The sequence below is a fragment of the Schistocerca americana genome, chromosome 9 (genome assembly GCF_021461395.2).
Source record: "Schistocerca americana isolate TAMUIC-IGC-003095 chromosome 9, iqSchAmer2.1, whole genome shotgun sequence".
Classification (NCBI taxonomy): domain Eukaryota; kingdom Metazoa; phylum Arthropoda; class Insecta; order Orthoptera; family Acrididae; genus Schistocerca; species Schistocerca americana.
Genome location: NC_060127.1, coordinates 126,493,266 through 126,507,701, shown reverse-complemented (window position 1 = coordinate 126,507,701; position 14,436 = coordinate 126,493,266). Strand labels below are relative to the sequence as shown.

Sequence of the window (14,436 nt, the reverse complement as noted above, 5' to 3'; positions counted from 1 at the left end):
AGTGCAAGGGTCTGTGCCATTGATATGGCTGTATGTAGCGCAGTTCGTCAGCAGGGGGCGTAGCTCAGATGGTAGAGCGCTCGCTTAGCATGCGAGAGGTACTGGGATCGATACCCAGCGCCTCCAGAATTTTTAACACACCAACATGCGCACACTGCCATGCAAGTGGAATAATTCACAGCCAGAAAATGTGTCAAGGCAGATACGAGCCAACGATTAGCAGCCACAATTGGCAAGCGTGCTGTAATGCGCACGAAGCACCCTCCTCCCACCACTACACTTAATTTAGAAACAGTACAAGTGTTCCCATAAGATTCTCAAACCTATGTCGCAAAGATCAGCCTTGCGCCGAATTCACAAAAATCCCACTGCACATTCCAATTCTTGACGTGCAGTCGGCTGCTACTGGTGTTGCTAGTTGTGACTGCTGATGACAGATGCCGTAGCAATCAATTCATGGAGTGAGTTGTATGTTTTGCGATACTCTGTCTCTGACAAGCAAGCAGAGGTGACATAGGCGCGAACACAGGAAGCTTGCAGCCCCTCGCTGCCTGCAGACACCGAACAGCCACACTAGGAGGGCGGCCTAAGTCGTAGGCGAAATGTGCTCATTCGATTGTGTGCGACGTCAAGCTCTAAATAAGGCTGTCACTAGCGTGAGCGTTGCGTGAGCGTCGTGTAAAGTCGGAAAAGTCGTCTGCGTGGGTGAGTGGCATGTTTGGGGAGCGTTTCGTAGTTTGCGCAGTGCAATGGAGACGCGGAAAGTTGTTGTGGCCCAGTCTTTTGCAGTTGGACGACAAGAGTGGTACACAGTAGTAAAGTGCGAGGCAGTGAGTTGGCATGAACAGTCGAGTGCACAATGGGTCTTCAGATGTGCTTGTTACCTCAGGTGCTGTGTGATTGTCGACATGGAGTGAAAACGGAGCAACTTGTGACTGTCCCTTCAATTTAAGACGTTAAAAACGGACGGAATTTGCAGTCGTAATACCAGAGCATCGAAACTACTTGGAACTCTTGCGTATGTGAACGTGTCCGCGCCTTTGTACTCTGGTCCCTTCACCCCTGCAAACCAACCAACCATCGTGTCCGTGCACATAAGAGTAGCAAAGAACGGAGAACAGCGCAGCTTGGTTGTGCTTGGGGGCGTAGCTCAGTTGGTAGAGCGTTCGCTTTGCATGTGAAAGGTCCCGGGTTCAAACCCCGGCGCCTCCATGTTTTGTGGTCAGTGCGTGGTAAGTGTTGGTCGCGGCGAGCCTAAAGGCACGCAAGATGTTGCAAAGCCAGCGTCACAGACTCGTATACTGACGTAAGGAGAGCAAGACGTAAATGTGAGGACCGGCTGTTGTCGAGGTGTCATCGAGTGCAAATCTGCCTTAGGTATAACGGCCTAACCTCAATGAAGTCTAGAGAGTGGACAACACGTTCGTCTACCTCAGAGCGTTGGCCGAACGCTATTTTCGACGTCGTGCGTGCCACTTTGATTTTGGCCAACTACGATTCGATACAGAATGCAGGAAACCTGAAAGACACCCTCACGGGCACATTGAGAGTAGTGTTTGTCAGCGGAATAATGGGAGTGCAAGGGTCTGTGCCATTGATATGGCTGTATGTAGCGCAGTTCGTCAGCAGGGGGCGTAGCTCAGATGGTAGAGCGCTCGCTTAGCATGCGAGAGGTACTGGGATCGATACCCAGCGTCTCCAGAATTTTTAACACACCAACATGCGCACACTGCCATGCAAGTGGAATAATTCACAGCCAGAAAATGTGTCAAGGCAGATACGAGCCAACGATTAGCAGCCACAATTGGCAAGCGTGCTGTAATGCGCACGAAGCACCCTCCTCCCACCACTACACTTAATTTAGAAACAGTACAAGTGTTCCCATAAGATTCTCAAACCTATGTCGCAAAGATCAGCCTTGCGCCGAATTCACAAAAATCCCACTGCACATTCCAATTCTTGACGTGCAGTCGGCTGCTACTGGTGTTGCTAGTTGTGACTGCTGATGACAGATGCCGTAGCAATCAATTCATGGAGTGAGTTGTATGTTTTGCGATACTCTGTCTCTGACAAGCAAGCAGAGGTGACATAGGCGCGAACACAGGAAGCTTGCAGCCCCTCGCTGCCTGCAGACACCGAACAGCCACACTAGGAGGGCGGCCTAAGTCGTAGGCGAAATGTGCTCATTCGATTGTGTGCGACGTCAAGCTCTAAATAAGGCTGTCACTAGCGTGAGCGTTGCGTGAGCGTCGTGTAAAGTCGGAAAAGTCGTCTGCGTGGGTGAGTGGCATGTTTGGGGAGCGTTTCGTAGTTTGCGCAGTGCAATGGAGACGCGGAAAGTTGTTGTGGCCCAGTCTTTTGCAGTTGGACGACAAGAGTGGTACACAGTAGTAAAGTGCGAGGCAGTGAGTTGGCATGAACAGTCGAGTGCACAATGGGTCTTCAGATGTGCTTGTTACCTCAGGTGCTGTGTGATTGTCGACATGGAGTGAAAACGGAGCAACTTGTGACTGTCCCTTCAATTTAAGACGTTAAAAACGGACGGAATTTGCAGTCGTAATACCAGAGCATCGAAACTACTTGGAACTCTTGCGTATGTGAACGTGTCCGCGCCTTTGTACTCTGGTCCCTTCACCCCTGCAAACCAACCAACCATCGTGTCCGTGCACATAAGAGTAGCAAAGAACGGAGAACAGCGCAGCTTGGTTGTGCTTGGGGGCGTAGCTCAGTTGGTAGAGCGTTCGCTTTGCATGTGAAAGGTCCCGGGTTCAAACCCCGGCGCCTCCATGTTTTGTGGTCAGTGCGTGGTAAGTGTTGGTCGCGGCGAGCCTAAAGGCACGCAAGATGTTGCAAAGCCAGCGTCACAGACTCGTATACTGACGTAAGGAGAGCAAGACGTAAATGTGAGGACCGGCTGTTGTCGAGGTGTCATCGAGTGCAAATCTGCCTTAGGTATAACGGCCTAACCTCAATGAAGTCTAGAGAGTGGACAACACGTTCGTCTACCTCAGAGCGTTGGCCGAACGCTATTTTCGACGTCGTGCGTGCCACTTTGATTTTGGCCAACTACGATTCGATACAGAATGCAGGAAACCTGAAAGACACCCTCACGGGCACATTGAGAGTAGTGTTTGTCAGCGGAATAATGGGAGTGCAAGGGTCTGTGCCATTGATATGGCTGTATGTAGCGCAGTTCGTCAGCAGGGGGCGTAGCTCAGATGGTAGAGCGCTCGCTTAGCATGCGAGAGGTACTGGGATCGATACCCAGCGCCTCCAGAATTTTTAACACACCAACATGCGCACACTGCCATGCAAGTGGAATAATTCACAGCCAGAAAATGTGTCAAGGCAGATACGAGCCAACGATTAGCAGCCACAATTGGCAAGCGTGCTGTAATGCGCACGAAGCACCCTCCTCCCACCACTACACTTAATTTAGAAACAGTACAAGTGTTCCCATAAGATTCTCAAACCTATGTCGCAAAGATCAGCCTTGCGCCGAATTCACAAAAATCCCACTGCACATTCCAATTCTTGACGTGCAGTCGGCTGCTACTGGTGTTGCTAGTTGTGACTGCTGATGACAGATGCCGTAGCAATCAATTCATGGAGTGAGTTGTATGTTTTGCGATACTCTGTCTCTGACAAGCAAGCAGAGGTGACATAGGCGCGAACACAGGAAGCTTGCAGCCCCTCGCTGCCTGCAGACACCGAACAGCCACACTAGGAGGGCGGCCTAAGTCGTAGGCGAAATGTGCTCATTCGCTTGTGTGCGACGTCAAGCTCTAAATAAGGCTGTCACTAGCGTGAGCGTTGCGTGAGCGTCGTGTAAAGTCGGAAAAGTCGTCTGCGTGGGTGAGTGGCATGTTTGGGGAGCGTTTCGTAGTTTGCGCAGTGCAATGGAGACGCGGAAAGTTGTTGTGGCCCAGTCTTTTGCAGTTGGACGACAAGAGTGGTACACAGTAGTAAAGTGCGAGGCAGTGAGTTGGCATGAACAGTCGAGTGCACAATGAGTGAAAACGGAGCAACTTGTGACTGTCCCTTCAATTTAAGACGTTAAAAACGGACGGAATTTGCAGTCGTAATACCAGAGCATCGAAACTACTTGGAACTCTTGCGTATGTGAACGTGTCCGCGCCTTTGTACTCTGGTCCCTTCACCCCTGCAAACCAACCAACCATCGTGTCCGTGCACATAAGAGTAGCAAAGAACGGAGAACAGCGCAGCTTGGTTGTGCTTGGGGGCGTAGCTCAGTTGGTAGAGCGTTCGCTTTGCATGTGAAAGGTCCCGGGTTCAAGCCCCGGCGCCTCCATGTTTTGTGGTCAGTGCGTGGTAAGTGTTGGTCGCGGCGAGCCTAAAGGCACGCAAGATGTTGCAAAGCCAGCGTCACAGACTCGTATACTGACGTAAGGAGAGCAAGACGTAAATGTGAGGACCGGCTGTTGTCGAGGTGTCATCGAGTGCAAATCTGCCTTAGGTATAACGGCCTAACCTCAATGAAGTCTAGAGAGTGGACAACACGTTCGTCTACCTCAGAGCGTTGGCCGAACGCTATTTTCGACGTCGTGCGTGCCACTTTGATTTTGGCCAACTACGATTCGATACAGAATGCAGGAAACCTGAAAGACACCCTCACGGACACATTGAGAGTAGTGTTTGTCAGCGGAATAATGGGAGTGCAAGGGTCTGTGCCATTGATATGGCTGTATGTAGCGCAGTTCGTCAGCAGGGGCCGTAGCTCAGATGGTAGAGCGCTCGCTTAGCGTGCGAGAGGTATTGGGATCGATACCCAGCGCCTCCAGAATTTTTAACACACCAACATGCGCGCACTGCCATGCAAGTGGAATAATTCACAGCCAGAAAATGTGTCAAGGCAGATACGAGCCAACGATTAGCAGCCACAATATGCAAGCGTGCTGTAATGCGCACGAAGCACCCTCCTCCCACCACTACACTTAATTTAGAAACAGTACAAGTGTTCCCATAAGATTCTCAAACCTATGTCGCAAAGATCAGCCTTGCGCCGAATTCACAAAAATCCCACTGCACATTCCAATTCTTGACGTGCAGTCGGCTGCTACTGGTGTTGCTAGTTGTGACTGCTGATGACAGATGCCGTAGCAATCAATTCATGGAGTGAGTTGTATGTTTTGCGATACTCTGTCTCTGACAAGCAAGCAGAGGTGACATAGGCGCGAACACAGGAAGCTTGCAGCCCCTCGCTGCCTGCAGACACCGAACAGCCACACTAGGAGGGCGGCCTAAGTCGTAGGCGAAATGTGCTCATTCGCTTGTGTGCGACGTCAAGCTCTAAATAAGGCTGTCACTAGCGTGAGCGTCGTGTAAAGTCGGAAAAGTCGTCTGCGTGGGTGAGTGGCATGTTTGGGGAGCGTTTCGTAGTTTGCGCAGTGCAATGGAGACGCGGAAAGTTGTTGTGGCCCAGTCTTTTGCAGTTGGACGACATGAGTGGTACACAGTAGTAAAGTGCGAGGCAGTGAGTTGGCATGAACAGTCGAGTGCACATGGGGTCTTCAGATGTGCTTGTTACCTCAGGTGCTGTGTGATTGTCGACATGGAGTGAAAACGGAGCAACTTGTGACTGTCCCTTCAATTTAAGACGTTAAAAACGGACGGAATTTGCAGTCGTAATACCAGAGCATCGAAACTACTTGGAACTCTTGCGTATGTGAACGTGTCCGCGCCTTTGTACTCTGGTCCCTTCACCCCTGCAAACCAACCAACCATCGTGTCCGTGCACATAAGAGTAGCAAAGAAACGGAGAACAGCGCAGCTTGGTTGTGCTTGGGGGCGTAGCTCAGTTGGCACATTCGAGTCGCAGCCGCGGTGCGGGACGGACGTGTGGCGGCTGGCTTGGCGTCTTGAAGTAAACAACGGCTGTTTGCTGTCACGAGGTTAGTTACTGCGTTACCTTTGCGAGTTAGGTTATGTTTCCTGATTTCAAGATAGAATGAACGCGATTACTGTCATGAGGAAAGACACGATTAAATTTACTTTCGACCGAAATTTCTTGAGGCCTAAGGCATATGAAGTTAAACAGTGGTTACTCGATTCTGTTAAGATAACTGGCAATGACATAATAGGTGTGCATTTATCGTTCGTTTCAAATGCGGCTTTTGTGAAGCTGACCAACCCGGATTTGTGTGTCTCTATTATGGATAAGTGTGGCGGAGTACTGAAGTTTAAACATTCCGACGGTACGGTGAGTGATGTTTCCGTCTCACACGCCGGATTAGGCATACGTACAATTAGGGTCTTTGAGTTGCCATTTGAGGTTCCTGCAGAGGAAGTTAATACAATCCTTCGTCCGTATGGCCGTGTTATTTCGAATATTGCTGAAAAATGGTCGGAGCCACATATGTTTCCTGTCCTGAATGGAGTCCGCCAAGTTAAGATAGATCTTCAAAGGCACATACCGTCATATGTAAATGTATGTGGACACCGCGCTATAGTTATCTACGACGGTCAACCCAAGACATGTGCATTGTGCAACTCACCAGAGCACATACGCAGTGAATGTAGCAAACGGCGTGTCGCACAGCTACCGACCGGGGAGGTTGCGGTTCCTGGCGCTGCTGTCAGCCTTCAGTTAACGTACGCGGCTGCCACGTACGGTCACAAATCTGCAGAAACGTCAACAGTTGAGCACGTGGAACAAGTCGAAGCACTGGCGGCCGCCACAACCGCCCCAGAGTTGGCCGGCTCTGTGGATGACCGGGCAGCTGCTGTTAGGCCCTCTTACGCCGTCACAACTGCGATATGTGATACGGAAGGCAGACAAACAGAACTGCGGGAGATGATACAGTCATGCAAAGACGTAGGTCCTGAACAGCCGTCTTCGGACTCGCAGCGGCACGAAGTTCCCCAAGAATATACCCAGTCACCGACGGATGTCGACAAACACCTCGACCTCCCGCCTGACGCACAGGGCGAACGAGCTGAAAGGATGTCGCGTGATGGCGACGCTGGTATCCGTAACCCAGTCGTACACCACCCGGAAATGCAAGGTGGCCAAACTCCGGAACCCCAACCGACAGATGCGGCAGTGAAGGAACCCCCAACTGAGGCTCTTAGAGAAATTAACGCGAGGATCTCTGAGACAACGACAGAACCGCTCTCACCACTGTCTTCTTCCGCCGAACCACCAGAACATTCGCCTGACTTGTCTCCTACGGGATCCCTGCGGAGGAGGAAGAAGTCAAAAAAAGCGTCGTTTGGCACACCAAGCGGCAGAGTCTTTGGCCCCAGCTCTCAGGGAAAAGCTGAAACATCTACAGAACAAGGATCAGAAGGCAGAAGATCTGGAGCCAGCAGGGACTACTGGGCACCCAAACAGAAAGGAAAGGCAAGAAGACCCGGGGGGTGAACATCACCCATCGCAAACTGGGATCACGACCAAAGTTACAGAAGGTGGTTCATTGCCAGGTCAACACGCACCAGCAGCACCAGTCAATTGGGCGGACGATGACGCAGAACAGGGTGTCGATCACATGGACGGTGACCCAAGTCAAGAAGAAGACCTTTTTTATTAATAGAGTTGCCTTGAGACTCCACAAGGGACTGATGACGACAGACAGATTTCATATGAAAGTATTATGCAGTCAATAAACTTACCTGAACTATCTGGCACATGCTCCAAACTTATAATGTGACCACATTAAATATTAACAAAATTCAAAATGCCACTAAAATAGCCGCACTTCAAGATTTTCTCTATCATTCGGACACCGATATTGCCCTTTTACAGGAAGTGCTCATTCGAGACCTTCTTATCCCAGGATTCAATGCTATTATAAATGTTTCTCTTGAACATAGTTGTGGGACGGCTATTCTTGCCAGAGAGGGCATCGAAATGACAGACGTTTGTAAATTAGACTCTGGGAGGGGCATTCGGTGTAACATCCATAATACAGCTATTATAAATGTTTATGCACCATCAGGCAACAATGCACGAGACGAAAGGGCCACGTTTTACAAACGTGATATCTTAATTTTACTTCAGGACAATCCTGCTGATGTTTTGCTTGGAGGTGACTGGAATTGCGTACTCAATGACAAGGACCAACGGCCAAATTTTAATAAGTCCGAGGAGTTACAGTATCTGGTGTCGCACATGAAATGGTCAGATGCTTGGGAACTGAAATTTCCTACATTGGTCAAATTTACTTACTTTAGTAGCAGGTCGCAAAGTAGGATTGACCGATTCTATGTCTCATCTACTTTAGAACATGATGTTGCTGGCGTTGAAGTAATACCTACCTTTATTTCCGACCACCTAGGCGTTAAGTGCAGCATACGGTTAAGAAAACAGTCGGCTTACTGGGGCAGGCCCTTATGGAAACTGAATATAAGCATGTTATTGGAGGACGCCTTAGCTGCAGAAATACAAGAGACTTGGCGGGCCGCCTTAAGAGTGCGTCACAAACATCGGTCCAACGTTGAATGGTGGACCGCTGTGGCGAAGAAAAAATTAAGGGCGACTCTGATAGCGTTTAGCAAGGAGAGGATGAGGTGGATAAGACACACAACAGAGTTCCACTACGCCTGCTTACGCGATCTTTACGAGGAGCCAATGTCCCAGGACATCTTAATACAGATCAACCAAACAAAAGCAGCGCTACTCAATATTAAGAGATCACAGCTAGAAGGATTAAAAATCAGATCGCACATAGTATCTTGGACGACGAAAATGCCTCAATATATCACCTCATACAACACGCCAAACAAAGGCGACGAAATTTTATAGGGTCCCTCAGAGCCGAATATCAGAGAGTCCTCACCAACCAGAAGTACATGATCGACGAGGCGTATCGATTTTACAATACCCTGTATAGTGTCAATCAGATAGACGACAATGCTGTACGAGACCTCTTATCATCAACAGGCCTAGAGAACACTATAACGGAAGAGGACAACCGCTACTTCTATGCTGACCTCACCAAGGATGACGTTTTTGACGTAATTAGGTGCTCACCTTCCAAGAAGTCACCAGGTCCAGATGGGCTGCCACTGGAGTTTTACCGAACGTACTGGCACATTATAGGCAATGCATTCACGGACATGATCAACGAAATTCTTCATGGGGAAGATGTCCCAGTGGCCTTCAAACAGAGCATAACAGTGTTACTTCCAAAGGGCAGGACCACAGGTTTAAAGGATATCACAAAGACACGGCCCATAAGCCTATTGAATTCTGACTACAAAATCGTAGCTAGGGTTCTTAAAGAGAGACTGCAACCGATTTTGGGAAAGATCATCGGTAGTCATCAGACTTGTCTTCCAGGGCGCAGTATCTTTACAACTGTAAGTGCGTACAGGGACATAGTTTCGATTTTTGCAAATACCACAGCAAATGGTGGTCTGGCTTTTATAGACTTTAGCAAGGCATTTGACAGGGTCAATCATGAATACCTTCTGAAAACCATGACCTACATGGGGTTTTATGATGGTAATGTGAACGTTATAGCCAACATCTTAAATGGTTTAACAACAAACGTAACTATTACTGGTCATCGCACTAAAGATATTCCCGTAGCCAGTGGAGTCCCTCAGGGGAGTCCATTGTCAATGATGTTATATGTAGTTGCCTTGGAACCACTTTTAAGGAGGTTAGACGACGTATTAGAGGGAATGCTCGTATCAGGCATGAAACAAGTGACGAATGCATTCGCAGATGACGTAGGAATGATAATTCGAAGCGCCGCAGACATAGCAAGGTTCATAGAAAACTTGCAGTTGTACTGTATCGCATTGGGTGCGAGAATAACTGACACGAAGAGTGTTTTTCTAAATCTGCACGGACAATCTGACGTCACCAGCACTTGGGCGCAGAGTGTGGACCGGCATACTGCCCTGGGAGTTACTCTCTACAGCTGCCCTCTTCGGATAATAGCATCTAACTGGAGAACTGTACTCGACAAGGTCCGTGGCACGCTCATTTTAAATCATATGAGGGACCTCAATATCAAGCAAAAAATTAAGTTGATAAACTTAGCAGTTTTATCCGGAGCAACTTACTTCGGACAGATTTTGCCAATACCCAAGGGAATTGCTAAAGCGATAATGTAGACACATTTGGCACGGGAATATCTTTCGAGTTGCTGTGGACACGTTGACTTTACCACCGGAAGAGGGAGGCCTCGGTCTCACAGATATCCACAAAAGATCTACTGCCTTATTCCTTAAGCGGTCTTTGCAAGTTATCGAAAGTCAACCAGACGGTCTGTCAGCCTAAATTATTCAACTTTTTCAAACCACAAAGCTTCCAACCGCCGATAGATATAAGTCTGATTAATTATAAATTAAAACATATTAGGTTCTTCTACTTTGAATTAAGCTGCATGAGCTGTATAGTACGGGATAAACGCAAGAGAAACTATCGCTATATATTCAATAGTTTACGAACGGCGGCAAATTGCAATAAGACACAGGCCAGGAACCCAAACCGCGACTGGATAACTATATGGAACAACATTAACAAAAAGTTCCTACCAACGGAAGTTCAGGTGGCATGGTACAGAGTGGTGAATAACGTCATTAGTACTAACGAGAAACTCCATTCCATAGGTCTCAGTGACACAAACACTTGTCAGAAATGCCACGAGACTGACACTTTGGATCACCGCTTTGTCTGCAAAGGGTGTACAGATATTTGGGAAGAGGTAAAGCAGCAGGTCGCCTTTCTGACCCGCAGCGATGGGAGAGAGCTAAATTTGAATCTAATTTTCTTCCCAGAAAAGGTCTTTTTTCCAACACCAAAACATAATGCAATATTATGGCTTCTTGGGAACTACGTAAGTTACATTGTCAATTAGAAAGGTGACGATAATATCATGGAATACCGGACATATCTCCATGAGCAAGACTTCCAAATACTGCACAAACAAGATCACAAAAAGCATTTTGGAAATATGTTAAGAATTCTGTTCCACAAACAGGGAGTAGGTTAAGATGTCCCAGTATCAGTCATCCCCAGGAAGAAGCGAGCTAAAGTAGGGGACTGCTGGTGAGGGTGAAGTACGGTGGGGACTTCGTGTGCCCCGTGGCCGCTACGGTAGCCGTGAAGGCCTCATCAGAACCCCGAAACAGCTATGCTTACGACGGTATCACTAATAGCAGCTGCATTTAGAATCCCAGTTCATGCTTTTCCCGAAGTGGATCTTCAAATTAATTTCCTTCTTTAATAAAAAAAAAAACACAATAAAACAAAATAAAACAAATAATAATACTAATAAAATAGGGTAGAAGAATGCTCGCTTTCTATGTCTGCGGCTCGTTTTTTTTTCATGGCCACAGCATTAATTTCGTTTTTCTTCAGAAAAAAAAAATTAGTTACATAAAGTGGTAGAGCACATAAAAAAAAAAGTCGGTGAGCACTAAAAAAAAATAAAAAAAAAATTGGTAGAGCGTTCGCTTTGCATGTGAAAGGTCCCGGGTTCAAGCCCCGGCGCCTCCATGTTTTGTGGACAGTGCATGGTAAGTGTTGGTCGCGGCGAGCCTAAAGACACGCAAGATGTTGTAAAGCCAGCGTCACAGCTCATATGATGTATACTGACGTAAGGAGAGCAAGACGTAAATGTGAGGACCGGCTGTTGTCGAGGTGTCATCGAGTGCAAATCTGTCTTAGGCATAACGGCCTAACCTCAATGAAGTCTAGAGAGTGGACAACACGTACGTCTTACTCAGAGCGGTGGCCGAACGCTACTTTCGACGTTGTGCGTGCCACTTTCATTTTGGCCAACTACGATTCGATACAGAATGCAGGAAACCTGAAAGTCACCCTCACGGACACATTGAGAGTAGTGTTTGTCTGCGCAATAATGGGAGTGCAAGGGTCTGATATATTGATATGGTTGTATGTAACACTGTTCGTCAGCAGGGGGCGTAGCTCAGATGGCAGAGCGCTCGCTTAGCTTGCGAGAGGTACTGGGATCGATACCCAGCGCCTCCACAATTTTCAACACACCTACATCCGTACAATGCCATGCAAGTGGGGTAATTCACAGCCAGCGAATGTGTCAAGGCAAATACGAGCGAACGATTAGCAGCCACAATTGGCTAGCGTGCTGTTACGCGAAGTAAGCACCCTCCTCCCACCGCTACACTGAATTTAGAAACAGTACAACTCTTCCCTTAAGATTCTCAAACCTATGTCGGAAATATCTGCCTTGCGCCGAGATCACAAAAATCCCACTGCACATTCCCATTCCTTACGTGCAGTCGGCTGCTACTGGTGTTGCTAGTTGTGACTGCTGATGACAGATGCCATAGCAATCAATTCATGGAGTGAGTTGTATGTTTTGCGATACTCTGTCTCTGACAAGCAAGCAGAGGTGACATAGGCGCGAACACAGGAAGCTTGCAGCCCCTCGCTGCTTGCAGACACCGAGCAGCCACACTAGGTGGGCGGCCTAAGCCGTAGGCGAAATGTGCTCACTCGCTTGGGTGCGACGTCAAGCTCTAAATAAGGCTGTCACTAGCGTGAGCGTCGTGGAAAGTCGGAAAAGTCGTCTGCATGGGTGAGTGCCATGTTTGGGGTGCGTTTCGTAGTTTGCGCAGTGCAATGGAGACGCGGAATCGTGTTGTGGCCAAGTCTTTTGCAGTTGGACGATAAGAGTGGTACACAGTAGTAAAGTGCGAGGCAGTGAGTTGGCATGAACAGTCGAGTGCACAATGGGGCTTCAGATGTGTTTGTTACCTCAGGCGCGGTGTGATTGTCGACAAGGAGTGAAAACGGAGCAATTTGTGACTGTCCTTTCAAAAAATGGCTCTGAGCACTATGGGACTCAACTGCTGTGGTCATCAGTCGACTGTCCTTTCAATTTAAGACGTTAAATACAGACGGAATTTGTAGTCGTAATACCAGAGCATCGAAACTACTTGGAACTCTTGTGTATATGAACGTGACCGCGCCTTTGTACACTGGTCCCTTCACCCCCACAAACCAACCAACCCTCAGGTCCGTGCAGATCAGATTAGCAAAGAATGGAAAACAGCACAACTTGGTTGCGCTTGGGGGCGTAGCTCAGTTGGTATTCGTGTCGCAGCCGCGGTGCGGGACGGACGTGTGATGGCTGGCTTGGCGTCTTGAAGTAAACAACGGCTGTTTGCTGTCACGAGGTTAGTCACTTCGTCACCTTTGCGAGTTAGGTTATGTTTCCTGGTTTCAATATAGAATGAACGCGATTACTGTCATGAGGAAAGACACGATTAAATTTACTTTCGACCGAAATTTCTTGAGGCCTATGGCATATGAAGTCAAACAGTGGTTACTCGATGCTGTTAAGATTACTGGCAATGACATAATAGGTGTGCATTTATCGTTCGTTTCAAATGCGGCTTTTGTGAAGCTGACCAACCCAGATTTGTGTGTCTCTATTATGGATAAGTGTGGCGGAGTACTGAAGTTTAAACATTCCGACGGTACGGTGAGTGATGTTTCCGTCTCACACGCCGGATTGGGCATACGTACAATTAGGGTCTTTGAGTTGCCATTTGAGGTTCCTGCAGAGGAAGTTAATACAATCCTTCGTCCGTATGGCCGTGTTATTTCGAATATTGCTGAAAAATGGTCGGAGCCACATATGTTTCCTGTCCTGAATGGAGTCCGCCAAGTTAAGATAGATCTTCAAAGGCACATACCGTCATATGTAAATGTATGTGGACACCGCGCCATAGTTATCTACGACGGTCAACCCAAGACATGTGCATTGTGCAACTCACCAGAGCACATACGCAGTGAATGTAGCAAACGTCGTGTCCCACAGCTACCGACCGGGGAGGTTGCGGTTCCTAGCGCTGCTGTCAGCCTTCAGTTAACGTACGCGGCTGCCACGTACGGCCGCAAATCTGCAGAAACGTCAACAGTTGAGCACGTGGAACAAGTCGAAGCACTGGCGGCCGCCACAACCGCCCCAGAGTTGGCCGGCTCTGTGGATGACCGGGCAGCTGCTGTTAGGCCCTCTTACGCCGTCACAACTGCGATATGTGATACGGAAGGCAGACAAACAGAACTGCGGGAGAGGATACAGTCATGCAAAGCAGTAGGTACTGCACAGCCATCTTCGGACTCGCTGCGACACGAAGTGCCCCACGAATCTACCAAGTCACCGACGGAAGTCGACAAACAACTCGACCTCCCGACAGACGCACAGGGCGAACGAGCTGAAAGGATGTCGCGTGATGGCGACGCTGGTGTCCGTCACCGAGCCGTACACCACCCGGAAATGCAAGTAGGCCAACCTCCGGCACCCCATCCGACAGATGCGGAAGTGAAGGAACCCCCAACTGAGGCTCTTAGAGAAATTCACACGAGGAACTCTGAGACAACGACAGAACCGTTCTCACCACTGTCTCCTTCCACCGAACCGCCAGAACATTCGCCTGACTTGTCTCCTACGGGATCCCTGCGGAGGAGGA

General features: G+C 48.6%; 7 non-coding genes across 7 annotated transcripts; all 7 read left to right on the top strand.

Moving 5' to 3' along the window:
* The first annotated feature begins 53 nt into the window (after positions 1-53).
* On the top strand, positions 54-126 carry Trnaa-agc. The gene has a single exon. It is a non-coding gene; the product is annotated as a tRNA-Ala (tRNA).
* Positions 127-1,139: 1,013 nt separating this feature from the next.
* Trnaa-ugc lies at positions 1,140-1,212 on the top strand. The gene has a single exon. It is a non-coding gene; the product is annotated as a tRNA-Ala (tRNA).
* Positions 1,213-1,628: 416 nt separating this feature from the next.
* On the top strand, positions 1,629-1,701 carry Trnaa-agc. The gene has a single exon. It is a non-coding gene; the product is annotated as a tRNA-Ala (tRNA).
* A 1,013-nt stretch (positions 1,702-2,714) lies between these two features.
* Positions 2,715-2,787, top strand: Trnaa-ugc. Its single transcript has one exon. It is a non-coding gene; the product is annotated as a tRNA-Ala (tRNA).
* A 416-nt stretch (positions 2,788-3,203) lies between these two features.
* On the top strand, positions 3,204-3,276 carry Trnaa-agc. The gene has a single exon. It is a non-coding gene; the product is annotated as a tRNA-Ala (tRNA).
* A 963-nt stretch (positions 3,277-4,239) lies between these two features.
* Trnaa-ugc lies at positions 4,240-4,312 on the top strand. The gene has a single exon. It is a non-coding gene; the product is annotated as a tRNA-Ala (tRNA).
* Positions 4,313-11,895: 7,583 nt separating this feature from the next.
* On the top strand, positions 11,896-11,968 carry Trnaa-agc. Its single transcript has one exon. It is a non-coding gene; the product is annotated as a tRNA-Ala (tRNA).
* The last annotated feature ends 2,468 nt before the right edge of the window (positions 11,969-14,436 follow it).